At 37.8% G+C, this 27,301-nt stretch overlaps 1 protein-coding gene across 5 annotated transcripts in view; it reads left to right on the forward strand.

Annotated features, from left to right (window-relative positions):
- The window catches only part of FHIP1A (FHF complex subunit HOOK interacting protein 1A), a 79,140-nt gene that overhangs the window by 5,766 nt on the left and 46,073 nt on the right, over positions 1-27,301 (forward strand). For 3 of the 5 annotated variants that reach the window (XM_039700233.1, XM_039700237.1, XM_039700238.1), the window contains exon 3: positions 8,092-8,208. The exons of 1 other annotated variant lie outside the window; for it this stretch is intronic. The gene's annotated coding sequence lies outside the window, so the exon portion shown is untranslated. Of the gene's footprint in view, positions 1-7,208; positions 7,334-8,091; positions 8,209-27,301 lie in introns of those variants that run through there. One more of the 5 variants, XM_039700235.1, reaches the window with a different exon arrangement.

Here is a 27,301-nt window from a genome sequence, read left to right on the forward strand (position 1 = left end):
AGTAAACAGAACTGTGCTACTTCCTCTTGGCACATTTGTGCATTTTTACACTTGACTTGTGCCATAAATGTGTTTTAGTTCATTGTTATAAATTCCATCTTCCTGTAAGAAAACCTATGGAGGTCAAAAGTTTATCTCCCCTTTTGAGGAACTCAATGATTTCCAGTGCTGGACTTTGCAGGAGGTGCATGCCCCCAACCACAGCATGATGTGGATTTGTTTTGAAAGTGAGGGCTCTGTTCCTCTCTGTGAGTGGGCTTAGAATTGTGCTGGTGTCTCTGCCTTGTCTGCCTGACCAAGGTAAAGTGACAACAGGTGCTAAGCAGCGAAACATTTTGCTGCAAACCATAAAGATCTTTAGAAAAGTGTGCATTGTTCCCTTTTATTTTTGGCTCCAATGTTGTTCTCAAATCACCCAATATCCTTGGAATACCTTTGGTATGGATTGTGAATTTTTTTTTTCTTTTCTTCTTTTAATTGGCCATTTTGCCATTCAGTACACGGAAGCAGAGAACACATAGGAACACATAGTCAGCAATAGGTGTAACAGGATAATTTCCTTTCTGAATTGCTGACTTGCATTAAGATTAATTATGCTTGCCTGCTTGGAGTGGTTTCAGGTAAACAATTAGAAAGTTTTTTATCATCTTCTTGAAATATATTAATAGGACGAGAAGCCTGTGAAGTGAGAGTACATTCTGAGTGGAAGAAAACCAGAGAGGACAGAAACTGATTTGCCTTTGCAATGATTCTGTTCCTAATATTTTGGTCCCAGTAGTGTGAACAACACTAAAAGCTATTTCCTTGAACTTGCTGCCAGGTAACACAGAGATTTTTATGGCTGTCAGTGGTTGCATCTGCTTTCAGCATATTTTACTGGCATGATTTTTACAGAGGTGATGCTTGCCAGCAGCGGCCCAGTGCTTATGGGTTCCTGAGTTGCTGGTGTTGATAAAGCAGAACACACAGTAGTATTGAGATTCTTTTGAAAAATTTCCTTCAGCTAGTTAAGGCTAGGTTTGTTTTGCTTTGATGCCAGTGGAATCCTTGAACTTGGAAAACTTTTATTTTCTTCTCACAAGAACCTTTATTGTTAGAAAAAAATAAAATGTTCAGAGAGCAACAAGGCAGTTTAGCAAAGACTGCATTTATAATGCATGGTTATTTGCAAATTGTATCTTTTGATGGTAGTGTTTTTAGCAACCTACATTCAATAGCTGAAACATTACTGTTTGATTTTAAAGTAGCAGCAAGTAAGGGGGATAAAATTTTGTTGTATTGGCAGCAAGGCATATTCTCTTACTGGTGTGCACTTGTTTTGCAAACATTTAAAGTAACAACAGTTCAGGTTTAAGAGAGGCATCAAGTCAACAGCAACATTTCAGGAGCACTTGGCATTGGGCCTGGTATCAGGAGACAATGTGGTCTAATCAGTTATAATTAAAAGTACATTTAAATATTCTGAAATAAAAATATGATTTATTCAGAAGCAGGAATATTGGAGTCTGTGGCATATGCTAATGCAGAAATTGAAACTGTTCTTCCACAGAGGAAAATATGAAAAGTAGTGGGAGGCTGCCTTGGCTGCTGGTGAGCCCTTCAACATCAAATGCAAGGAGGGAAAGGAATTCCCAGCTGGATTGCCAAGGACAAGTGCAAAAATAATGCGCACACACACGTACAATTAAAAATTCAGAATGGCCAACTCAAAAAGAATAATGAGAAATAATTATAGAAAGTTAGTAAAAAAGCAAGAGGAGGTTTCCTCCTGTTTGACTAGTGGAGCTGTGGATAGATAATGCAAAGCAGGCTGAGGTCTTTTTTTGTTTGTTTCTCCACCTCAGGTCTAATAAAAGATATTGAGACTTGGAGGGGAACATGATGTCCAAGGCAAGTGCTAAAACCCTAAGCTGGTGTGAGGAAAGAGTGAGTTTTAGAGCAGTTAGGGAAGTTTAAGTTTGAAGTGTTTACAAAAACACTGTTGAAAGAGTAAGGGCTGGCTGATGTAATCCTTGAGCTGCTGCAGTTACTTAACTCATGGAGGGGATGTGTAATACTGTGCCACTGAGAAGAGGGATTGTAGTGTCTGTCTGTACAGGTGTCAGGGGCAAGGGGTAAGTGGAAATGAGCAACTGTAGACTCAGTTGTTTATCTTTATTTGTTCTAGCATTTTTCTTGGGAATTAAACCCTCCAAAAGCAGTAGAAAATGACAAAGAAATAAGCAGTAGCCCATATGATTTTATTTTTAAGATTAAACCATTAGATTAATAGAATTTTGTTTTCCAAAATGCTAACAGAAGAGGAGCAGTAGGTCTCTAGTAGCTTGACTCTGTGATATAACCAGTCAAAATTACATTCTTATTAAGGAATGTCTGGAGGAATTGACTGTGGGCAAGTGCTAAACTGCTTGAAAAACATTGTTTTCTCTAGAAATGCACTGAGATAGTGTTGTTGTTTGGGGGTGAGGGGTTTATTTTAAGTATATACTTGAAGGATTTATATATTTTAGTAGACAACAATAATAACAGGAGTCAACGTTGCTATAGAATTGTAAAATTAGAGAATGTCTTCAATCAAAAGAATTGAATACTGCTCTTAGAAGGTTTTGGGGTTTTTTTAAATAAAGCTCGTTCTTAGGTTGGGACTGAAGTTTGTCTTGCAAACCCCAATAACACAGTTCCTTATTTCAAATACAGCAAGGCTTCTTTAAAGTAATTTCTGCCTCCTGGTTGATGGGAGCAGTTGGAGAAGGCCAGAAGGACCAAATGCTTCTCTCTGAGGCTTGTTTCAGTTAACCTTAAGGACCTTTCCAGTTCTTGTTGTGGGATCCTGCGTCTGCACCACATATGTGTAAATAGAAATATGTTCTACAAGTGAAATTAACTGATCTTTCCAGCCAATATTGATGTAGTCTTATGTTTTGAAGATGGAATTAATTAAAAAGTAATTTAAAAGGGAAAAAGAAGGTAGTATGAACCCATTGGAGGGAGTCTGGAGAAGAGCAGTAAGGATACCTGGATGTCTGGGGGAATGACTGAATGAACTGAAAGCTTCTAAAATAACTGAAGTTATTTTAGCTTCAAAGAAGTGAAGAAGACAGTGGAGAAATGAGAAGTGAGGGTTTGTCTGAATGTATGAGATAAACGTGTTTCTCACAGTGATCTGTTCTCTTTCCTCGCTTGGTAAGACAGAATTGCATTGGAATATATTATCAGGAAAAGTTGTGTATGATTTCAAGAACAGGTAATGAAAGCAGCTGTGAGTTGTGACAGAAACATGATGTGTGTTACCATGGCACAGGGGGAAGGACTAGATGACTTTGAGGTGATTTTTTTTTTTTATCCTTTGAGTACAAAAAGGAGATGGTTACTGTGGTGCAGCATGATGTGTAAAATCCAGGGAGAGCACAGTACTGAGAATTCACTTCAGTACCTCTACTCTTATATTTCAACTGATAAGGAGGATCGAGAAGATATCAAAACATGATGCCTCTTTTCTCTGTTGTTTTTTTCCCTTTTCACCTGCATGAAGTAGATGAGGGAGACTTTGCAGTGCTGTGGCTTTTGAAAAGTAGCTAGAACTCCCTATTAGAGATAACAACATGAAAAAATGACTGTGGGCATGGCTATACCCACACTGGCTCTGCAGGAGCAAATCCTAGAACAGGGAGTGCAAGAAAATGTGATGTGAAGATGCCTGGGTTAGCTTTGAAAACAATTTTGTCATATTTGTGTGGTGTTGCATCCAAGCCACTGGGGTTTTACTGCTTCCAGACCTGTGTGAGTCTGCTCTCTGCCACGCAGACTTAATCAGCTTGTGCTAGTGAAAATTTGGAAAACTCTTTTGTGTAATCTGCTGTATGTTGTTGTTAACAACCCTCTATTGTGCTGCCCTTGTAGCCTGTGTTTGTTTGAATACACAAATTCTTTTTCTTTAATTATTTGCCCAGTAACAGTCCAAAACAGAAGGCGTTCTTCACTGCATGATATTTCTTGTCCAAATGATAGGGATAACAACAGTGACATTAAACAAAGGTTTTAATTTCAGCTGCACGTTATTGGGCAAAACTGTGGATAGCAGAAGGAAAACAAACATTTCAGGAAGTCCTGCAGTGTCAACTGATCTTTAAATCAAAAGCAAATAGGCACATTTTTATGTAAAATTAGCAGTTTAGAAGATTTCTAGGTTTGTTACTCACAGAGGGAGGTTTCCCAGGAGGTATCACCTCTATGATATGTTTGTTATCTTAATTCATGCATGTATGAAACCGGAACATACTTCCCTCTTAATATTTTAAAGTCCATCTGCTGTTTTGAGTCGTATCTGTTGGTACTGGGAATATTTGTATTGATTCATATATCTGTGGACTATGGTTTCTAGGATTATTTTCTTGGGCTTTCACATGAAGGGGAAAGATAAGGAAAGCAATTTGAATTTCCCAAACCACAAAGCTATGCATCTTTCATAATATCCAGCTTGGGTAGTGGTGTAGGTTAAGATGCATGGGATGTGATACAGTCTCTAAGGACAGCTTTCCTCTCAAATAAAATGCAGTATAACCCTGAGCTCAAAATTAATTGTGTTTAGAAAAAAAAAAAAACAGAGGGGAGACAGAGAACGTATAAATCCTTGAAAAGGGTTTTGCCATTCTGAGAATGTCCTGGTAACCTGCCTGTTAAAAGTAAGTTTGACAGTCTGCTCTGCTGTGGACTGAAGAAACATTGAAAACTGCTGTGTATTATGATTTGATGATCTCAGTATACAAAGCAGAGCATCGTAATTCATGAAGGCTACTACTAAGAATTGATTATGTTCTAAAGCTTTTTAATATGCATGCCTCACCACACACATTTTAGGAGAATTTCAGGCTATCCCAGCAATGTGAGCTGATATATATATTTTTTCTTATATTTCTATAATTGTGAATAATATGATTTGTATAAATACTGTGATCTAGAAAATATATAAAATTCATATAAATCATATGAGATAGAAAATATTAGATAGAAATATAACATTTTTGTGTCTGATTCAAAGTTTTTGAGCAGTTCTTCTACCATTTCATCTTTTCCTCACCTGTCTCAGTTTTCAGAAACGGGAAGGCAGAACCATTTTAATCTCCTCTCTCTCCCTCTGTTGCCCCTCCTTAACATCCAGGATACAGAATGCAGATGTATATTATTTTTTACCTGGTTGCCTGCTTTTAAAAAGCTGTGTATTTGATGCAAAAGCAAGATATTTGCTCTTCCAAGGATGTTACATAAGCAAGACTGTGCTTGGCAATAATGGTTTGTCATCGCCTGCAAAGAGGTCCCAGTGTCAGTGCTCCCTGGAGATAAGGATGTATTATTTCCTATCTGGCAATACTAAACTGATGATACTGTGTGATTAATATGACTCTCCTGGGCCACAACTACAGGAAGCTCTCCATTCAGTTATCATCACCATGCTTCTTTAATTAATTACAGCTTTAAAAAATAATATTAAAAAGGATGATTCAAAATTGGAACTTGCTAAATTATTCAAGTTTTTGTTCTTTCATATACTAGACTGAGTCTTCTTTTGTACTCTGACCTAAGGGGTGTCTGTGTGGGTTTGGTTTTATGTGAGTTTTTGTTGGTTTTTTTCCAAATTATTTGGGAAGCTAAAGGTACTTAGGTTCTGGACATCTACCATAGCTTGGTGCTAAGGTTTCAGATTCAGATTTTTTACAGATGTTGGTTCAGGGAATTGTTCCATGCTCTGAATGCCTTCTCTCTAAAACCTGCACATTAACTGCATATCATAGAGAAATTTTTGTAGACTACAAAAGAACTTTTGTAGCCTGCAAAAGAACAGACCTTTGTGATTTTCTTTTCTGTCTCAGTAGTAGTAACAAAGATTCATTGAGTCAGTCTTGCAGGGCTTTGAAGCTGAAACATTGAATAAGTTTGGATAATATGGCACCACTGTGTAACTTTTTATTAAGCATATATTTGAAAACATGCACTAGCCATGACAGAAATGGGATTGTCCCTCATGTGTCTGTTCTTCATTGGCTCTGATTTCAGTCTCTTGTACCAATTTTCAATTTCAGGCTTGTGGTTCTAGATACAAGATTATCTTTAGATGGAAGCATGCTGGAATCTTTAAAACAAATATTCTGAGAGGTTTTGCCCTCCCCCAATGCCCTCTTAATTCTGTTCGCTTGAAGCCCCTCCACAGATACCCTGGAAAGGGTTATTTCTATAGAGGCTGTGGGTTACCTTTAGGACTTCAGTTTGGGCTCTGGGTAGGGGAAATTTCTCTTTTAATTTTTTTTCCCCTGTTCTTCTTTTCTGTTCCCTCTGATGGATTATTTCATGTGTAGTAAAAGGAAATAAAAATACCAGGCTGATCAACTTGAAAACCTCAAACATGAGGATGTCATTTAGACTATACCTATTTTGTTATGTCTATGACAATAGCTCTTAAGCTATGCTGCAAATTAAAGATAATCCAGGGGAAAAATAATTGTGTAATCTAAAAGACAGTCTGGTCAAGAACATAATTATAGGCTCCATTTGGAAATTTACCCAGATAAATGATAGAGCAAAACAAAAATAGGGAGAATGTGTTTAACAAATTAAACTTGGAACCTTATTTTTATGACCAGATGCGATGAATATATGAAGCAAACAGGAGAGAATTTAGTAGTAATTACAAATTATGGAGAAATCTCCTTCGTTTAGAGCCCTCAATTGTAATGATTTTGAGTAATAAGAAAATATATTAAAAATAGAGCGGTTAACGAGGTAAAATTTTGTGAACAGTATTTTACTACAGGAAACATTTTAGAGATGATCTGGAGGATACCATTTATCATTTCTCTTGAAAACTGGCTAATTTTTAGGACTACCTCTTTGTTGTAGTTGAGGGGAAAATGATGCTAAAAGTCTCTTCATGAAATTTCTGGTTACGTCTGTGGAGCAACCTGATATAATCATCCCTGAAATTCAGGAGCATGAAATGGCAAGGGGTCATCTAGTCTAGCATGTACTGAAACCATGTTATATTTGCAATATAAAAACAGAGTCTTCCCATAAGGCCTTAATTTTTGGCTGTTTTGTTCATGCTCCCCTGATGGGAAAGCTGTTTAAGAACTTGTTTTAAACTATGAGTTCATGGTTAAAAATTATGTTTATAAAAAAATATTTTTGCCTTGATGTATATACTTTCTAAATTTTTGCAGGATTCCTTTCAGCAGACTGAAAACTTTCAGAGTTTTACCTCCCTGCTTATAAGACACAGAAAAATGACAGTCTCCTTATTTTGAATTAATTTGTGTAGTCTGGAGGAATTTCTGTCAGGCAGGTTAGCAGGATGTCTGTAAAATCAATTTTGAATGCTAAGCACTGTGTCAATGAATAGACACGCTTTTCATACTTGCATTTTTCTGTATGTGTGCAGCCTTGTTACATGTCAAATATAAATTTAATATGAATTACTCCAGTGTTGACAGGAAGGTGTGGGTTTCTCCTTCTCCCTTGCATGTGTTTAGCTTGTTTAACAAGATGCTGTTATGATGCATTTCTTGTATGAAAAGTGAGTTCTGTAATCAGTTTTTTGGCAATGTAACCAGCTTTACTATTCAGTGTAATGCCACTTTTTTCTGCTTCTGTGTTTTGGTTTTTTCCCCCCCCGTTGGTTACTTTTTAGCCAGAACAGTTTCTTAATTGCTTCAGATTTATTCAGTGTGTTGTGCATGATTGGTTTTGGGTTGCAGCATGGATGGAAATGTTTTTGAGTTGCAGTAGTGAACAGAAGGCAGCAAGAAAGGCAAATATGGATTGCTTCTGCAGTGGTGTGGGCTCTTAGCTGATGGTGCCCTTGGTGTTTTCAAGGGCTTCTCACTAGGTATTGATGAAAGGCCTGGAAGCTCAGACCTTGTCTGTATGGACGTGTCTTGTGATGTGAAATGTGCTCTGTTACTGCTACTCCTGTGTATTTGAGAGTTTATTATCTTGTTTTCTTTAAGATGGAGTTCTGGCAGTTTTTACACTGCCAGGTTTCTGTTAATAGAGAATGATAATTTTTACTTTTCTACTTTCTCTGCCTTTCCTTATGTGTAGTGGAGAGCTGAATGCTGCTGCAAGCTGAAGAAACTTTAAGTCTAGATTCTTGACCAAATGGAAATGCTGCCAGAGCCAATTTTTCCTTGCTGACCTGTTGACATGCTTTAATTGCAGGTAAGATGAGTGTGTGTCTGTGTGTGTGTAATCGGTAGCCCAGAACAGAAGTTTGTTTGCTGAGCCATGAGCTTGCTGTTTGGAGTGCTGGGTGTCACAATCAGTTTTTGTGGTATGGACACCCATCCTATGGAAAGTGAGCTTGAGACTACAGTCTGATTTCAGATGCCTGGTAGAGTCTCCAGTAGCACTCAGCTGCATTTAGGCACCTGGAGCATCCTGTCAGTGTTTTGTGTTTCAACTCTGTTTGTGTTCACACCTGTACAGTGCCACTATTGTGCAATATTCCTGTGGCAATCACAGTAATTGCTTACATGTGAAATGAATATACAGCAATTATCAAAGGTGCTTTAGCTGTCTTTTAGTGGCCTGTAACTTCTGGAGAACAATAAATATATTGTGACCTATATATCCTGTATGTCAGAGGTAGGTTACCTGTGGCACAGTGATGAGAACCCAACAGCCTGTACACTGGGATTTTCTTGAGTTGGGAAGACTCCTATTTTTTTTTTTTTTGTTTGTTTGTTTCAGAATATAACCACATTATTTGGCTTACAGGATATGAAATAATTGAAATGCTTGTCATCTCAAGAATGTACGTTTTCTTTTTTTCTCCTGGCTCTAACAGGTACAATGTAAGATACAAAGAGTTGAAGGAGGAAAGACTAGTATTCTCTAGCTGAACTTAAAAATTGGGCACAGAAACCTTAGAAAACCTTTTACAACAAAAGGTGAATAAAGGACAGAGGTCCTAGACTTTGGCTTGTCATTGGATCATCTTACTTTATCTTACTCTGCAGTGAAACTAGTTAGCTGACAGATGAAAATTTAGATAAGTCTTTTCCCCAGCCTCATCTACAAGCATGAATATCATTTGGCTCTTGATGCAACATTGTGCATGTGCTATGTTCTATTAGATAAGCTGTTTTACAATGCGAAAAGGGCTGATCACTTATGAGTCACCTCCCCAAGAGATGCTTATTCTCAGTTTGCAAGAGGGCCAGATGAAAGAGCATTAAAGGGGGGTGTGGTTTTCATAGACTTAATGTTTCATAGTAGAGTTGGCATTGTTTGGGGAGGAGATGTGGGTGTTGATTGCAAGATTGTCATAAGGAAGCTGTGTACAGAAAAGAAGCCCAAGCTAGCTAGGGAGGGAGCCTGATGTGTGGGTGTGAAATGAGACTGGGATTAGTACAGACAAGCTTGAAATCACAGGAAACCTGACTGTGTGTTTGGTTTCCCAAGTTGTGTTTGTTGTATCAGGTGGAGCATTTATACCAGTCAAACAGCATTAGAACGGGGAAGAAATATGAAATAGAAATATGAAACGATACTTTATAATAACCACTAGTTCCTGGTTTTTATATACCAGGTTTTCTTTCAAATTGATTTGAAAAAATACAAATAGCTGGTAGATTATAATTTAGTATTAACTTTCTGGTAAACTCTTGTGCCTTGTTTGTTATTTCTGAACCACCAAACACTTGCTTTATGAAAATGAACACCATCTCTCAGCAGCCTTTCATGTAGCATGTGTCTGGTTTTATCTTCCCCTGTAGTGCTTCCACCTCTTTTTTGATGCAGTTTGTTGCAGTTCTTGGAGCTGATGGGAGACCGTTTTGTCAAATGGGAAGGAAGGATTTTGTTCGTCTCATCCTAACCTGTGCTGCTCTGTAAGGATTAAGGAGACATCTGGTTTCTCTGTAACAGCTTATAAAAGGTCCCAGAGTATCATATCAAAGTATCTTCAGGAAACTGAGGGCTTGTAGATAGTCTGATGCTTGCCAAATATTCAGTATGTTATTGTTTCCACTCTCGGAATAAACTGATAATTCTGACAGTGTTCCAAACCTGTTTTATTAAACCCAGATCATTAGAATGTTTTGAAGATCAAGTCTTGTCTAAAAGCTCATCTAGGAGGATGCTTGGAAGCTCTACATATTCCCAAGACTAATGGTACCTTGCCCAAAATTTGAGTACAAGCTTTTACATGTACTGACCTACAGCTAATCCATGATTCTGTGGCTGTGTGGAAGCAGCTTTGGTTGCCAAAGTGACTTTTTGTCAATCAGTTGCTGTAGATAAGAGTTCTTCAGATGGTTTGTAGCAATAGAATATAATATTTTGCTCAGTAAAGACAAGTCTATTTCCTTTTCCAGAGAGAAAGCTAAGTATCAACAATTGTTAATTTAAACTAGAGGCTGGTCTTTATAGAACTTTCTTTCTAGCAGTGTAAAGCTTTCAGTTGGCTGTTTCTTCTTTCCCTGACTTAAAATCTCGTTATGCTAATGGAAAGGCAATACAGTCACTGATGGCAGGAAGTGACATGAGCCAGCACAATGGTGTGGTCTTTCTCTAGTTCTCATTTCTTTCTATTCTGTGTAACTCCTCAATTTTACTAGTATGTTTGGATTCCTGTTGTTTTAGCTAACAGCAGTAATGAAAGAAACCCCTAATTCCTTAAACAGGAGATTTAGTATCTAGTCTGATTGTTAAGTATCTGTGATTACCAACTCTAGTCCCAGCTGTATTAAATACTTAGTGGTTTTTATTGGAAAATACTAATGCATCTGGAACAAATATGTTCCCATGTATTTTTGTTTTCAATTAAACTTTTCTAAGTAAGACTTATAGATTCAAGTTAGAATTTCAGAATGACAAAAGATACAAAGTGAAAAAATTCCATTAGTTTATATGGAGTACCTGAGGATCATGCTTCCTTTCAGTTGTATTCTTCCTGAATTGTGGTGTGGAGGTTGATTGTTTGTTTGTAGTTTTTTATTCCTTTTTGATTTGGTTAATGTGAGGTTAGAATTTCACAGATTTTATGATAGACATAAAGAAACCACAAAAAGCAAACCAGGAAAAAGTGATCATGTTTTTCTTAGTAAAAGTGATTATTATCAACATAGTGGTTTTACATTTCATTTGGAGGAAAAGCCCACCATTGTGGTGACAGCTATCTTTGAAGGAAAAAGATTAATACAAAATAAGATTGTAGAACAAAATCTGGAAGGATCAAATTCTCAGTTCACACTGTTTTCCTGTGCGTCATTTTTCTTTAGATCCCAATATTTTTTAAGACAAAGATGGTTTTCAGGTAAAGCTAGTGTGGATTAGTTAAATTGTTTTAAAGTATGCGTTATTATTTCAAATTATAAACTTGGAATAAATGAAAGAGAGGAAGAGTAAGATATACTGTTACTATATAGGCCTGCAAGAATGGATTGAATTGAAAGGCTAAATGTTGATTAGATTTTGATTTGGTTTTGCAGTGCTAGAATCTGTTGGGTTGAGCAGAAACATATCTTGGAAACCTCTCAGTAGCTGTTGTCACAGAAGCTGCTTGTTCATGAGCCAAGCCCTGGAGGTATTCAATATATTTGTTGTATATGGAACAGTGGGGATCACTGAGGATTTTGAGGTTAGGCTGTCCTCAGAGTAGGAATTGATGGGAGAGAAGGGGGCAGGAGAACATGTGCATAGTCCAAGCATGTGGCAGTGCTCCTGGCCATGTGTAGTCCATGGTCTTATTTAGTAGTCTTTCCATTCTATAAATTCAGTGGGTTTTGTCTTTTTCTTTCAAAATTGTTTTAAAAATCATCAGTGCTTTTGGTAACTTTTATGGCCTGTAACAATTACAGGTTCCATATTTTGTCACAAATTACATGTGCATAGTCCAAGCATGTGGCAGTGCTCCTGGCCATGTGTAGTCCATGGTCTTATTTAGTAGTCTTTCCATTCTATAAATTCAGTGGGTTTTGTCTTTTTCTTTCAAAATTGTTTTAAAAATCATCAGTGCTTTTGGTAACTTTTATGGCCTGTAACAATGAGTTCCATATTTTGTCACAAATTGTCACTTGTGCAGGAACAGAGATGGCAAGAAGAGCTGTCCAGTGGGAGGAGAATGCAAGGTTCAAGTTCTGGGTGTCTAAATCATGTATCACATACTAATTTTAATTTTTTAAAGAACTCTGCATATTGTATATTTCAGAGGTGTGGAAGTATATTGTTGTTTAACTTTCTGGATTCACAGGAAGTTTTTAAAACACTGGTTTGCTTCAAATAGAATTGAATTAATGAAAAACTAATCTGTCGCCTATTGCAAGTGTACTATTGGGCTTTTTAAAGCAGTGTTTGTGGCCTTTGTTTCATATTAAGTTCAATGTTGTGAAATGCACATTGAGTATTTCTGTTGTAAGTATTTTAAAACAAAAATTTGTACACTGTAAGTATAACATTATTTAAACATAAATTTGGATAAACCTTTTTGCTATCCAGATTAGATTGATGAGATTTTCTTGCAGTGCTTGAGATTTAAAGTGAAGAAATTGGGTGGGAGTAAAGTAATTGATTCCATTGCCATATGCATGCTCAAGTTTGCAAAATGCAACCTAAGCAGAATACTTGCTCCATCCTACTTTGTGCCGCTATAACTAAAATAAACTGTAGCTTATCTTAACCAACAAAAAGTGGAAGTGAATTTTAAAATATAATGCATTCCTGAGGGACATTGCTTATTGAAACTAGCATGTAATTTGCAATATGATTTATTGTAGTATTCTTTTTATGTCCAGTCAGTTTGAAAGTTTCCCCTTTCTTCCAGTGAAGTGCTAACAGTGTATTTTGTACACAGGCTCTTCTGTTGTAGGCTGTTTCATGTGTTGCAAAGGTGTGCTGCTGACTACTAGTCTCATTTGAAGATTATCTTTTTGCACAGAAACTGCTTTATGAAACATGGGTTTTTTGCCTCTCTCCTTGTAGGAATATAATATTCAAGAGGAAGGGAAAATCTCTCACTGTATTCTAGTTGTGGCGGAGTCAGTGTGTGACAATATGTGAATGTCTTTGCTTGAATCTTTTCTAAGGGGAAATCTTTGGTGACTACTCTGCCGCAGAAGGAGGCTAATCTGAAATGATACTGAAACTTTCACCAAAGGTGTTCTTCTAGATAAAATTTCTGTAACTCTTTGACTTCATTGGCACTTGTTGGCACAGTAAGTCTGTGACTTACTTTACCAACATCACTATTTTGTTTCACTGAAGAGCAGTTGGTGTTAGTTAGTTTAATCACTATATCAATGCAAATCTGATTGCTTTCTGAAGCAGTTTATGATCCTTCAGATACAAAAAGGAGTACTACAAACTAACTTGGTCTAAGTACCACTTAATATTGATTTTGTTCAGCGGCATTTTTTTCACATTATAGCTGTTGTTCACACTTAATGGCTACCCACTTATACTGAAAAGACATGTAACAACATAATTTAAAAATCCCTACCCTCAACCCTATCTCAGGATGTTGATATTTAATCAGTTTTGCTGATAGTTTTTACATCCTAATGAGCTTTGCTTGAGTTGAGAGTTTGTTCTCTCTGTTTGTTGAAATTACATTGCTGATATGTAAAATGTTGTGGATTCTCAAGTGACTTATGCAAGATATACTGTCTACACACCAGCAGCTGAGTATTACTGTTGTAGGAAGTGCTGGAGAGAGGAACCTTCATTTCAGCCTCATGATATGATTGTTCAGGTACACCCTTGAGCAACCAGTTGAAGCTGAAAAGGTGAATCTTTTAAACAGGCTTTGGTAATGATGTTTTTACGTGTGAATTCAGTAACTTAAACATTTAAGTTGCAGTACAGTCATTAAAGACCTAATTACTTACTTTTTAATTTAAAAAACACTCCTAAACCACTCTGGCTATAATCTCATCCTGTGGGTGATTCTAGTGAGTAAGTAGGCTACAATGTGATACTGGGCAAAAAGTGTGTGGACTGATAGGTCCCTGCTTTGGAACTGTCATAGTGTCATTAGTGAATGCAAGAGAATATTAAAAATCTGGATCCTCATCAATTTATGAAGGATTATAAATTATGATAACAGATGAGGAGGAGCTTGATAACCAAGGAAATCTTTTACTTCCAAGTCCTAAGGAAGGTCACAACACTGGGAAAATCTTTCAAAAGCCAAAGTAGTTGAAGTATTTATCTTCTGAAAATACCTCAGAAACTTCAGCATAAATTTTTGCTATTCATGAATGGCAAGACAGAAACTTCATTTTGCTGGGATTAAGGAAGTAATGCTAGGCATCATTCCAGAAGCAAGTCAGAAAAGTATTATGCCTTAGAGGAACAACTTACTTTCCTGCTCCTTGTCTTATTTTAAGGCTGCAACATTATCAGTCTGTTTTCCTTTTCAAAACTGTGTCAGCTGTACATCAAAGAGCATTTTTAGGTGGGTGCCAGTCTATTTACTGGTGCCACAGTAGATGTGTTTTGGAATTGGCTCCCTCCGTGCCAAGGACCTTTGAGGGTGGGATAGAATAGATAAGGAGTTGCTTTCTCCATTATTATTTTTCTTTTTGGCCAGGTAGGGAGAGGGACAGTCCTAATTTTAGCTACTAGGGTGGATGAGATACAAGAAGATCTGCTGGCCTCCAAAGGTCATGTTTAGCTTGGAACTAGCTCAATGAAGAGTTGAAAGTTTAATTTTAGAGAAATAAAACAGGAGAGTAATCTTTGAGAAACCAGAACATCCAGAGGAAAGGATGTGAAAATTTACTCTAGAAAAGTCAGGATTTTTTAATTTATTTATTTGCAAAAAGAGATTAATCTCTGGGAATGTTTTCCTTAGTGGTCATACTCAGTATATCTAATGAATTTTTGTCCAGTTCTGCAACTGTTTCATATAATATTTCCTTACATCTCTTTTATAAATTTTTGTCCCTTACCAGAGGTACACTGGCTACTAGGGCAGAGAATATTGCTCTTGCATTAGTCAGTTAAGAATTAGATGAAACCTGGAGTCTGGCAATTCTGGTGATATGTTGAACATGTTTGCTGCTAGTAAGTTTGAATTATTCTAACATTATTGCAGGAGAACTAACACAGCATTAATTACTGTCTCTAAGTCTTCAGAATCTGGCTTACTGACTCTAAATATGCAGTTATGGTAATAAAAAGCATGGAATAATTCTAGAAGCAGACGAGCTGATGGAGTCTCTGTCCAGGGTGGCAGCTGCACAGCTTCCAGCCTCCGTTCCCAGTTTGCAGTGACGTGGCCTTACTCCCTTCTGTTTTCCTCTTCCTGAAGCTGTTGCTGAACTGAATTGTTTGTGACCTGAGCAGGACCTACAGCATGAGTGTGCCAGGGACATGGGATAGGACCTCTTCCTTGTGTGGGCCATGAACTGTTCTGCTGCTTCACCACAGCTTTTGGAGCAATGCTTTTAGTAAAAAACCTATCAGGGATTCTCTAGATAACTGTTCTGTCCTAGAAGTATACAACTGAAACTAAGATGAATTGCTAATCTCTGAGTGTTAAAATTCATAGCCTAGAAAGCTTTGTTGCCTCTTAAAGTTTAAGACCATGCAACTACATTCTGTTTTCCTTTCATTGGTGTAAATCTACCTTCATTTCACTGAAAGTCAGCCTAGCATGCAACTGGAAGAAAAAATTCAGGCTATTTAATGAGATGCAGTTGAAGAAATCCAGTGAGACAAACTAAGATGAATGAATATGTGGGAAGCAACTACAGTCAAAGTGAGTAATATGCTGCATTTTGAGAAATACAAACAACTAGGAGGGTAGGAATAAAGTGGTGGCACAGAGTAAGCCAATTGCCTAGAGCTGGGTATCCAAGAATAGTTAATTTGGGAGATGAAGTTACTGTCCCATTGCATTGCTTTCCTAAAAGAAATGAGGTAAAACTGGTCTGGCACTTTTGAAAGGCAAGTCAGCAGCTGAATCAGTATCATGAATGACCTTGTTCAGAACTTGTGGCTTTTCTGGAAACACTTCTGAATGTGGAGAGAGGAACAAAACAGAAAACCTCCACCAAACAGTAAAAAAAACACCTCAAACAAATTAAAACAAAACCAACAAATCCAGAGCAGAATTACTTATTCTCTTTTATGAATGCTTTGATTTTTTTGATGTTTTAGTGCTTGCATTATTGTCTTACAAATACATACTCCAGAAAAACATCTGAACTGATATAGGCAGTGTATCTTACACCTGTGTCTTCTAAAAGGCTGAGTGGGGAGGTTGTGTAGGTGCAGTTTTTAAAGTATGTGTTGTTCTTTTTGTATTGCCTGGCATGTTACTAATAATAGGACAATGTGCTCTGTCAGAATGTTTAATTTACCATGTCACTATGAACTTCCACAGAAGTCCTTAAGTGTTCTGAAAAAATATGGGCTTTGAGTCTAATTGAGACAAGCCTAGTACTGGATACTTCTGGAGGACATAGGTCCCATTCCCCTTCTCTTGACAAATTGGAGAATTTGTGTTGGGTAATATTTTTTTACATCTTACTTTTTAAACCTGTATGGTATATCATCTTAGTTGATTCTCTTAATAAAAATTGTTGTAGTAGCATACAAAAGCAGTAAGTATTCTACATGTCATGATGTAGAATAATTGTCTTTAAATTGTCTGTAGGGGAGTGGTTGGAACAACTGACCCCTGCAAGTGAGATTCCCACTTACATTCGTCAGGTAAAAACATGTCTGTTGTGGTTAAATATTTTAGTTGGCACAAGTTGACTCTGCATCCTTTCCAGACCCTGACTCCTGCACAGTAATTAGCATGAGGGTGTTCACAGAAAAGGAATCTGTCCCCAGGGCTGTGCTGTGTTTGTCTGTAGAATATAGGTAATTATTTTCTTGCTCATACACTTATGTTTATACTCAAAGTGCTCTTTAAGCTGCTTGTACTCCTAAGTGTCACTGTTTTTCATCTATCACCATTCTGTTTCCATTCATCTATCACCATTCTATTTCCATTTACTAATCACCATTTATCTTCATGATGTATAGCATGGATAGATGACACAAAGATTGAAAGTGTATCTTGGGTTTATAGAAAGAACAAAATATTTTTTCATTTTGATAAAAATGCTACTGACTTACTATGCTTATACTAGTATCTGTATATTTCAATTTTTGTTTTGGTTTCTTGCTTATTAGGTTTGGTGAGAATCAGTCATAGTTCATCCTATCTGTATCTGGTATTCAAGGACTTATGCACTTTTCATTAAACTGCATACATGATTTTGACTTGTGGATGATAGAAAATGAAAGGTGAAATGAAATGGCTACAGAGTTTTTAGAACTGAATAATTCCCCAACCAAGTTATGCAGTTACTTCAAGTGAAAAATTAACAACCTACTGTGCTTGGCATTTTAATAATGTATGGTAAGCTTACCCCATGTCTGGGGTTTTATTTGTTTATTTGCTTTTTATTCTGTAGGGGATTTGTTGAATTTATTTTTTAATGTTTTGGCACATAAAGAATCAAGGACATTTATGGCGTAAGGTTTATTTAATGCATATGTAATTGTTCAATTTTTTTTTAATAGAAAGATGTCTGCATCTCAAACTGCATTTTTTATATTCAAGTTGTAAATATGGAGGACTTGATATACTTTTTTGATATGGCACTTATGGGGTTTGAACATGAGTTTAGAAATACCTGTTCAATAAATCTGCCTCCATATTAAGCACGCAGCAGCTCAACTCCTGACAGCAGTGTGCATTGCTTTGGGTGTGTGTTGCTCTGTGTGTGCAGGGTGGTGGTGGGGGTTTTAACCCTGCTGTACAGTACAGAAGAGGCTGATTGGTGTTCTAATCACTGTAAGTCATAGAAATATATCTTTTGGTTTCCATTTTTGTCGTTTTTTTATTCTTCCCATCACCTTTTGCCTAGGAAAAAAACAAAAAAAAAGGTTGGTTTTGTTTTCTATATTAGTCCTGTTTGCAGCGTCTGGGTGGGAGGTTTCTGTCAGAGGATGCAGCAATGATATTTCTTCATTGTGGAGGCTGGAGTAAAGGGGAAAAGGACACAGTTCATTGCACTAGGGAGTTGTTTTGGTATGCAAAGTGGGAAAAGACTCTATTCCTTGTAAAGTCCTGAGCTTGAGGGAGTAATACTAAGCTTTGCTCTACCTCTTCAGTCTCCCTGCTGTGTATAAAAACAGTTGCCAGGGTGAGAGAGGCCACTGGCTGAGCCAACCCTGACAAAGGTTTCCATTCCAGTCCTGGCTGAGAAGGAGAGGAGAATGTGGAAGTAGGTTTTTTGGGTTTCTAGTGAAAATAAAAACAGGTCTCAGTCCCCAGCTATAGTTAGAGTCTTTGCTGTGGTTGTTTCTGTGGATTTTTGAGGAATCATTTGAACACATGGGATATTCTTGCAAATTGTCTTTACCCAGATACTGCAACACTTCAAAAACAAACAAAATGTTGTTATCAGCTCTTAACTGATTTGTATGAAGTTACTTGGTTCTTTGACAGAGTGTTCTGTATATCTAGGATTTTTGTAGTGTGCTGGTTTGGGCTCAGGTAGAGTTTGTTTTCTTCTCAATGTCGAGTATGAGGCTGTGTTTTGGATTTGTGCTGGACACACAGATGTTTCTGTTATTGCTGAGCAGGACTTAGAGCCAAGGCCTTTTCTGCTTTTTGTACTGCCCTGCTGGTGAGGGGACATTATCTAGCAACATGCAGAAACGTAGACTTAGTTTGTGAATGGTACCACATCTGATACATGAAGGACTCCTGTGGAGCTGAGTGCTTTGTGTTGCTGCTACTTGAAGTGCTCTGTAGAAAACAATTTGGATTCTGTTGTAGTGATGCTGAGCCAAACCTAATGAAATTCAGCCACTATTTTTGTGTTCTGTTGCTTTTTGGGTTCATCTACTCACTGTTGGCTTGAAAACAAAACAAAGGGTTTGTGTTCAGAATTAGTTGTGGTTTATGTAGCAGGACTGACTTTCCCTAGTGCACTCAGTTAGAAGCTTGAAAGATAGGCTGAATTTTCTCTTGCAACTCCTAAGTGGATTAAAAGGTTAGTGTTTGGATACCTCTATTAATTGTTTAACATTTCTTATCTAGAATTGTCAAGGCTTATCTCAGCCACTTTAGCTGAATGCTCAATTGTCATGGAATCATTTCAAGTATTAGTGCACATTTTAAATTATTCCAGCAACTAAGCAGATATCCCCTCAGGCTCCATTACAAATGTGCTTTAAGGTGCTGAATACTTGAAGGTGACTTCCTATTTCCAGCTTGCACTTCATCAGCAAGGTGATTTGTAACATGTAAATGTAATTGATAGCTCTGCCTGGAATCTGGAGGCTTTGCATAATTCTATTCCTTACTGCTAATTAGTCCACTAGTCAGTTGCTTCTCATATGATCCTTTATATTTTGACAGTCCTAAGAGCAGTATTCATCCTTCACAGACATGTCTCTAAAACCAGCAGACATTCTGTTAAATTCACAATCTCAAATGGGATACTGAGTGGAGACTCCAAACAGAAGTTCACAATCTAAGTACTTCTGGAGATGACCTGACCTCTGTAAGCAGTAAACCTTTAGGTGTTCTTCATCACACCTGTGCTCTCCAGCACCAATATTTGAGGTACCTTCACTGGTCTGGCTATTGGGTTCCATGAGGCTGCTTTCTAAAACAGCTTTTAGAACAGGGTCTCTGTACTTTTTGGACTTTCTGTGGAGGATCAAGTCAGTTCTTGAACAATTTTTAATTCAAGCAACATGCTTAAGAAAAGCAGACTCTTACTATGTAAGCAGAATTATCTCTGGAGAAGAGCATGTTCCAAACATTTAATTGCTTTGAAAATACTGTCTCAAGATCAAATTGTACGTGAGTCTGTTACAGAGAGAATCTGTTGGGTTGAGATTTGATTTGATTATTGCTAGTGCCATGACAATGTGTAAGTTGGACTTTGTGGCATTTTAGTACAAATGAATAATAAAAGATGGGTGTATGCCAGACTTACTTTCATAAAAATGTAGTAGAAGAAATTATTTGAAGCTTTCTCTTGTGTTGACATACTGTAAATTGAGCTTACGAAGAACTAAAAAAATCAGAGAGAATAGGAATTGATTGGAGCTGGGCTGGGTTAATTTTTTGCCTGGAACTTTTGTGCTATACTTCTTAGGGGGTTTCTTTGCTATTTTGAATTCAAAGAGAAATGTGAAAAAACATTATTTGTGTCCAACAAAAGAAGGGGCTGTAGCTGATAAAAATTAGGAAGAAATCCATCTGGTTGCAAGAGTTGACCTGAGCTGTCCTTTGTTTTCTCCACTTGTCATTGATTCTGCCATCGCATGTGATGAGGGGAAAATATCCATAGTGCAGGAAGTGCTTGAGGTTTCCAGAAGCTTTAACTCAGGATGAGAATAGTGGCTTACACAAACCACTCAGATCCCTGCCATCATCTACTACTTGAGGAAGTGGCAGACCATCATGCAAAGTATTGCCCCTCTCTCCTCACCATAAATCTGTTGACTGTTGAGGAATAACCATGGTCTGAGGGTGTGTCATAGTTATTTCTATTTTCTGTGCACTGGCTTTTGCAACTCCACAATACAGAATAATATTTTGGCAATAAAAAATGCAAATTAAGCAAGTTTGATGACTATTCCAAAAATGTGGCTTGGAACATAACTCAGTTCTCAATTTGTTCTGGTCACAGTGGGTCAGCCTTATGTCCCATAAGTGAGATTATTGTTTGTGTTGCTTTGGACAGGGATGCAGATGTTAACATGGTTTTTAGATGAAGATTTTAAAGGTGTGTTGTTCTGCTTCAGGTTGGAGCCTTCCTCTATACTCGTTTTTCTTTTTTTTTTTTCTTTCGGGTGGGGCCTTCCCCTTTTCTCGTTTTTTTTTTTTTTTTTTTTTTTTTTTTTTGTTCTGAACACTGGTGCCGTTGTTTTTTTCCTAGCAATAAATATGGCTGTCTAACATTCAGTTTTTCAGCACATACTCTGCTCTTAATGAATGTGATCATTTACACAGTGTCACTGTAGTATTGGCATGCTAAATAATTTAGGGAGCTGTGGCAGGTAGATAGCTCTGTGGTGTCTATGTTACTATGGCAATACATTTGCTTAATGTAAATATTAGTCATTCTGACCATATGAATCTCAGAGCTTCTGACATTATTAGCTGTGTCTGGGAGGTGGGAGTCTGCATATCTGAAAGAAAAGTTGTTCTGGCAATATTAATGGTTTAAAGATTACTTTCTTTTTCATAATTCCTTCTGCTTTGTGACTGAGCTGCATAATCTATTGATTGTAACGAACAGAGCAGAACATTTCTCCCATTTCTTTATCATGGTTGTAATGCAGCTCTGTTATAAAGAAATGCATAACTCTATTCTGATCCTCCAAAAATTCAGCTGACTGAAATGATAGGAAATAAGATCTTGAGGTCCATGAACTTTGCTCCTGATCACACAGTCAAGGCAGTTTAGGAGCACAAGAAATAAAATCCAACTTGGAAGAAAAGTTTCAAGGGCATTAGACTGAGTTCCCTGACTTGAAGAGAAAGCTAAGCCTGAGGCTTTTCCATTCCCTCTGTGGGTACCAGCAGGTCTGGAATTACTTAAGAAATACCTAGTTTGTTTGAAAATTATTGCAGAAATGATATGTTAGTGAAGTTTGTTTCTTAAATAGCTTTTTAGATTTTCTTAGTCCATTTTTATGAATAATTTCCAGGGAAAATGAACTACCTTCTGCAAAATCTTCTCTTTATTGCCAACTTATTCCTGATTCTATGAACTATTTTTTGTTATGATCTGCTAACACCTTTGAGGCATCAAATAGAAGTGGAAAAAAAAAATAGATCACAGTTGATAGTTTATGCAAAAGCTCAGTCACTTCATGCCATGAATACTGAATATACACTGGTAGCATTTGTAACATTTTATGAACTTTTTGAAACCTCAATGTGTTAAACTGCTAAGCTTAGAATCAGTTTTAAAAAGATTTGTCAGGAATGTGCTGCCCTTTCCCTGTGTTTAGAATAGTCCCCACCCTTCCTGCCAAACATCTGCAATGCACTAAAAGAAAGTGTGGAAAGCAGTGAACGAAGTCTTTAATTATTTGTAGGGTGGATTATACTGGAGGTTTCTGTGTGCTGCAGTCTGACACCAGTGCTCAGCATCTATCTGTGTTTGGACCATTATCTGTCAAAGAAGGAAATAATTTAAAAACCAGCAGTAGCCAAGCAAAGACTTCTGGTTCCTTTGAATTTTGCAGAAGAGATTTTACTGTACTTGTATAGGTGTTCTTTACTTTTTCTGTCCCTGGGATGATAAAACTTTCACTGTCAGTGCTTGCACATAAGGCAAAACTCCTTACTGGACAAGAATACAAACTAGAGTTATTGGTTGCCTTTCCATGGCACTGATGCTCACAAATGCTAGTCTGGAACTGAAGTTAACCTAGGAAAATTAATTATTTACCACATATCTTTTCCTGACAAGCCTGCCTGTGGGAATACTATGCTGTTGGCTGTCTCTTCTTTAAAAATATAGTGTGCTTTCTCTTGATTGTAGTTGCAGAGAAGTATTGAAACATTTAGATTCAAAATACATACCAAGTATTAACATAGTTGAAATAGTAATTGGAGGAGCTTCTCTGATTATGCTTTTAGTAAACAAACCATACTCATAAAATGGCTTGGGAAAAGCCACATCTAGTACAATGTACTGGAAGAAAAAGACTGCAGAGGCACTTTCTGCTCTGTGGGAAGAACCTGTGTAGAGAATTGCTCCTGTGGCACCAGGCTGGCAGGGTTTTCCCTTAGGGAAAGAGACTTGATGGTTCTGCATTTTAAAAGTCACAAGTATCCATTTTCAGGGCACATTTCTGTGAGGGATACTTTGAGCCCTCAACCAACAATCTTTTCTGGATTTGGCTTCAGGACCTGGTGTGTGCCGTAGGACCCACGAGAACAGCACGGCGGAATGGGAGGTGGGGGACAGGATGTGTGTTCCCTTGGCAACTTGTGACATCTCGAGTCTACCACTGAAGTAGGCTGCTCTCTTTTTTTCGTTGTTGTTTGGTTTGTTGGGTTTTTTTTTGGTTTTGTTTTTTTTTTTTTCCCAGCTGCAGCACAGCTTGGGGATGCTGGGCAGTATTCACAGCTTCCTGCAAGCAGGGATGCAGTGGAATGCTCCACAGAAAGCCATATACCAAATCTTTTCTTTCTGACCTCCACAGCATTTCTTTGCTTCTACTGCTGAAATATGGCATGCCTCTGTTTTGAAGCTGGGCTGAGGAAAGTGGAATGGATTGCGTTACAAGCTAAATGTTTAAATCAGGTGATAAATTGAAAGGAACAAAAGTGTGTTCAAAAAAGCAGTTGCATTTAATGTTTCACACATGATTTGTTCAGCTAGTTTCTTTTACTGTCACAGTGCAAGTGCCTTTTCACTTTTCCCCACAGAAGAAAAAAATCTAATTGTTCTGCAGTGCCTTTTTTTACGTGTGTAATGAATGTCTGCTTTTGAGTATTACTTTACAAATAAAAAGTGGAGATTTTATCTCTAGTGCTTTTATGTTTTTTGTTGTCATTCTTTATATTCTACTTTGAAAAGGTAATGATGGCTGTTGTGAGTCCTTTATACGACTCTCCTAGAGGAAGGAGAGCTGGCACCTCTCTTGTGTTGGGATGGGGAGATCCCAGAGCAAGTGTGTATCTCAAGCTTGTGCTGACTGTAAATTGTTTTTGGACTGGCACATGTGAGTCCTCACACTGGGTACTGTTGATCCATGGATAGCTGGCACTTAATTATCCCGTCTCATCTTCTTTCCATTGCTGTCACAGGACAAATACATTGTGGAGATTAAAAGGGAAAGAATATTATGGCCCTTGTCCTCTTATATTATCCTTAAAAATAATTGTTGTCCATTTAAGTGCTTAAGTAGATGTGGCAAAGAAATACATAGGCTAGTGTAAGGTCTAAAGTGTATTTCCAGATCCTTTCCAGTAAATTGAGGTTTTTTTAAAGTTATATTTGTAGTTTCAACGGAAGATAGTGAAAAAGGATGAGAAAAAAACAAGGTATGATTCCAGGGTTTTGTTGTTAATTTTCTTAGTATCTCAGTGCTTTATTTTTCTTTTAAGGATTAGAGAGTATATGTCAAGTGTGATTTAAAATATTGTAGGTACAAACATATTTGTCAATTAATCCTTGTTGTTACTGCCGTAAGACAGACAGACACTGTTGAAATCATAGTAATGAGCGACATTTATGTTGTTGTTGCTTCTTCTAACATATATTGTTAGAAGAACAGGGCTTTGGGTTCTCAGAAGGATCAGGAAAAAGGCACAGAAGGCTTGTGCTTTCTCACAGCATGACCTCAACAGGTGTTTATTTCCAGGTGCAGAACACTTACTTCAGGGCTACAGTAATACTGAAGGATGTGATTCTAACATCCTGCTTCGTTATTATAGTTTAATGCCACTCAGCATTATAATTAGCTTTACTAGACATTAATAAGTGGGTTTAATATTCAAACCATGGTGTTGGAGTTAAGTGTGCCAATGAACCTTATCAGTGGAGCAAAATGTAAATTTTAACTCATTTATCTCATTAGCCTTTAATAAGGCTGTGCTTCGCAAATCAGGGCTGCATCATCTGCCGATTATACCCTCTGATCTGCTAAGCAAAATAGCAATCTAATAATAGCCATACATTGCATGAAATTCTCCCACTGGTGTTCTGAAACACTTCATGCATTTTTTTTTTTCATGTAGGGGGCCTTGATTGTGTCTTATCTCTTCTGCACGATGCCAAAATATGGAAATGAATGTAAGATGAGAATTCATTACTCATAGGCTCTGGCTTTAGAAGTGTTTTGCCAAATAGGAGTTTGTGATGGGCTGTAAGTCTAAGTGTGTAGTCTGTAAGTCTTAAGAGTATGGTGCATAGGGATTCTGAGAGTTTCTGGGACAGGTAAACGACCAGACAGTCAACTGAATAATATTGATTTGCTGCTTTAGTAATAATCAGAGCTCTCCAAAAGTCTGTGGCCCTTGTATTAAGGGAGAAACTGAGCTGAGTAATTTGCCTCAGGCCCATGTAAAGGGAAGAGAATTGGAGGAGAAAAGTAAAGGAGTAAACTCTTGTGGCTTGAGCTCTTGTATGGAAGCAGTTACTGTTGCAGCTCGTGATGATGATCATTTTGTGCCCTGCATATTATTGAGAGCAAGTAAACAAAAATTGAACACATTTGAAGTAATTATTCTAGCAAGTCCAGTTTTGATGCTTTTCCCCAGCAAGTTGCTCATATAGCATTGTCTAAGTCTAAAGAAACCTGTTAAATTATTCTAGAAACTCTCCAGCTTTGAAGGTTTCTCAATAAGTGTTGGTAAGATTCACTGACTGGGAGTGAGCAGGGGTGATTGTGATATCCGAGGCTACAAAACTCAGTCATTCCACTTGTAAGCTGGCTTAGTCCAGGTTTGCTTCCATGTGGTGTTTTATTTTGAAAAATTTATACTAGCATTCTCAGGTTGAATTTTTTAATGTTTGCATCTCTTTCTAGAGCAGCATTAAAGCAGTATTTCAGATACACAGGGCCTATCATGACAGAATCTGTTTAAATGGTTGCCAGGGTGCAAGGGGAGTCTCTTTTCTTACCATAGTGTGTTAAACTGATATTTAAACCTCTGTAGTCTGCTGAGGGATGCTAGCAGTGTATTTTAATAGCAACAGCTGCTGCCCTCTCAGGGGCACAGAGCCTGTTGACTACTTTTGGGCATAGATGGACTGAAGACAATCCTTCACAGTAGCGGGTTGTATTTTCTGTGTTGAGCTTAGTGATGGTCAGATGATAGGTAGATACATTGTTACAGAGAAAACTCAGTTTTTTCCTCTATTTAGAGAAAACCACAGTATTGTCTCCCAGTCCTACTGACTTAGAGGATGGAGGGGCATTGCCACAACCCCACCTGTACACATGGAGTCCAGTGGTTTTAATTTTAAAGTGTTGGCAACTTTGAGGACTGATTCTTTCCAATTAGGCTGATTGTTGTGATGTCTATAATTGCAGTTGTACCTGCCTTTGGTACTGGCACTGAAGAGAGGCTTTCATAGGATCATAGAATGGCTTAGGTTGGAAGGAACATGAAAGATTATCCAGTTTCAGTCCTGCCACCATGGGCAGGGACACTTCACTACACAAGGTTGCTCAGGGCCCCATCTAACTTGGCCTTGAGTACTTCAGGGACTGGGCATCCACAGCTTCTCTGGGCAGCCTGTTCCACTGTCTCACTACCCTCTGAGTAAAGAACTTCTTCCTGTCGCCTAATCTAAACCCTCCTCCTGTAGTTCAAAAACATCTCCCCTTGTCTCATCACTGTCTCTCCATGTAAAAAAAATTCTCTCCCTCCCTTTTGTAAGCTCTCTTAAAGGACTGGAAAGCTTTAGCAAGGTCTCCCTGGAGCCTTCTCTTTGCTGAACAGTCCCAGCTCTCTCAGCCTGTCTTTGTTGGAGAGTGCTCCAGCCTTCAGGTCATCTTTATGGCTCTCCTCTGGACTTGCCCTAACAGGTCCACATCTTTCTTGTGCTGAGACCTGGCTGCAGTATTCCAGGTGTGGTCTCACAAGGGCAGGGTTTTCTTCTATCCTTCATTAATTTGTCATTAGTCATATACATTTGGTTTTGTGCCGACTTACTAGGAACACCATTTATTTTCGGTTAGTTTTTTCAGCACAGACACTTGGTTGTATGCAAATACTTAATAAAGTCACCCAGGGCTTCCTGGGACATGCTGTGACTCTCAGGACTGAGGGTAACGTCTTTCAGAGAGAAAGTCTGCTTGAGAACAGTAGGGATGTCTGAACTACCTGACAGTTCTGAAACAGCAGGGAAGGGCTTTATTGTTGCAATGGCTGTGGCATGAATTACTGTGCAAGTATAATATTAACTGTGGGGCAAGGTGAAGATAAAACAGAATGGAGATGGCAGTGTATGTGATGACAATAGAAATACTTTGAGTTTTGTTTTAGCAGAGGGATAGCTGGTGAATGATGTAACAGTTTTGCATATTCTAAAGTACTTTCTTAACTGATGCATCAAAACAAAAAATTGGTTTGACATATGCTTTCTGCAATTCACAGGTTGGAAAAATAATAATAAATTTTTAAATTCAGTGTCAAGAACGATGTCCTCTGGAATAAAGTCGGAGGTCTCACTTCCAAGTGTGCTATGGTTACAGCTGACAGCTGTTCAAGGTCTGTGCATACAAACAGACTTTCTCCTGCCTCTTTGAA

The sequence above is a fragment of the Passer montanus genome, unplaced genomic scaffold, assembly GCF_014805655.1.
Source record: "Passer montanus isolate IOZ18808 unplaced genomic scaffold, ASM1480565v1 scaffold14, whole genome shotgun sequence".
NCBI classification, from domain to species: domain Eukaryota; kingdom Metazoa; phylum Chordata; class Aves; order Passeriformes; family Passeridae; genus Passer; species Passer montanus.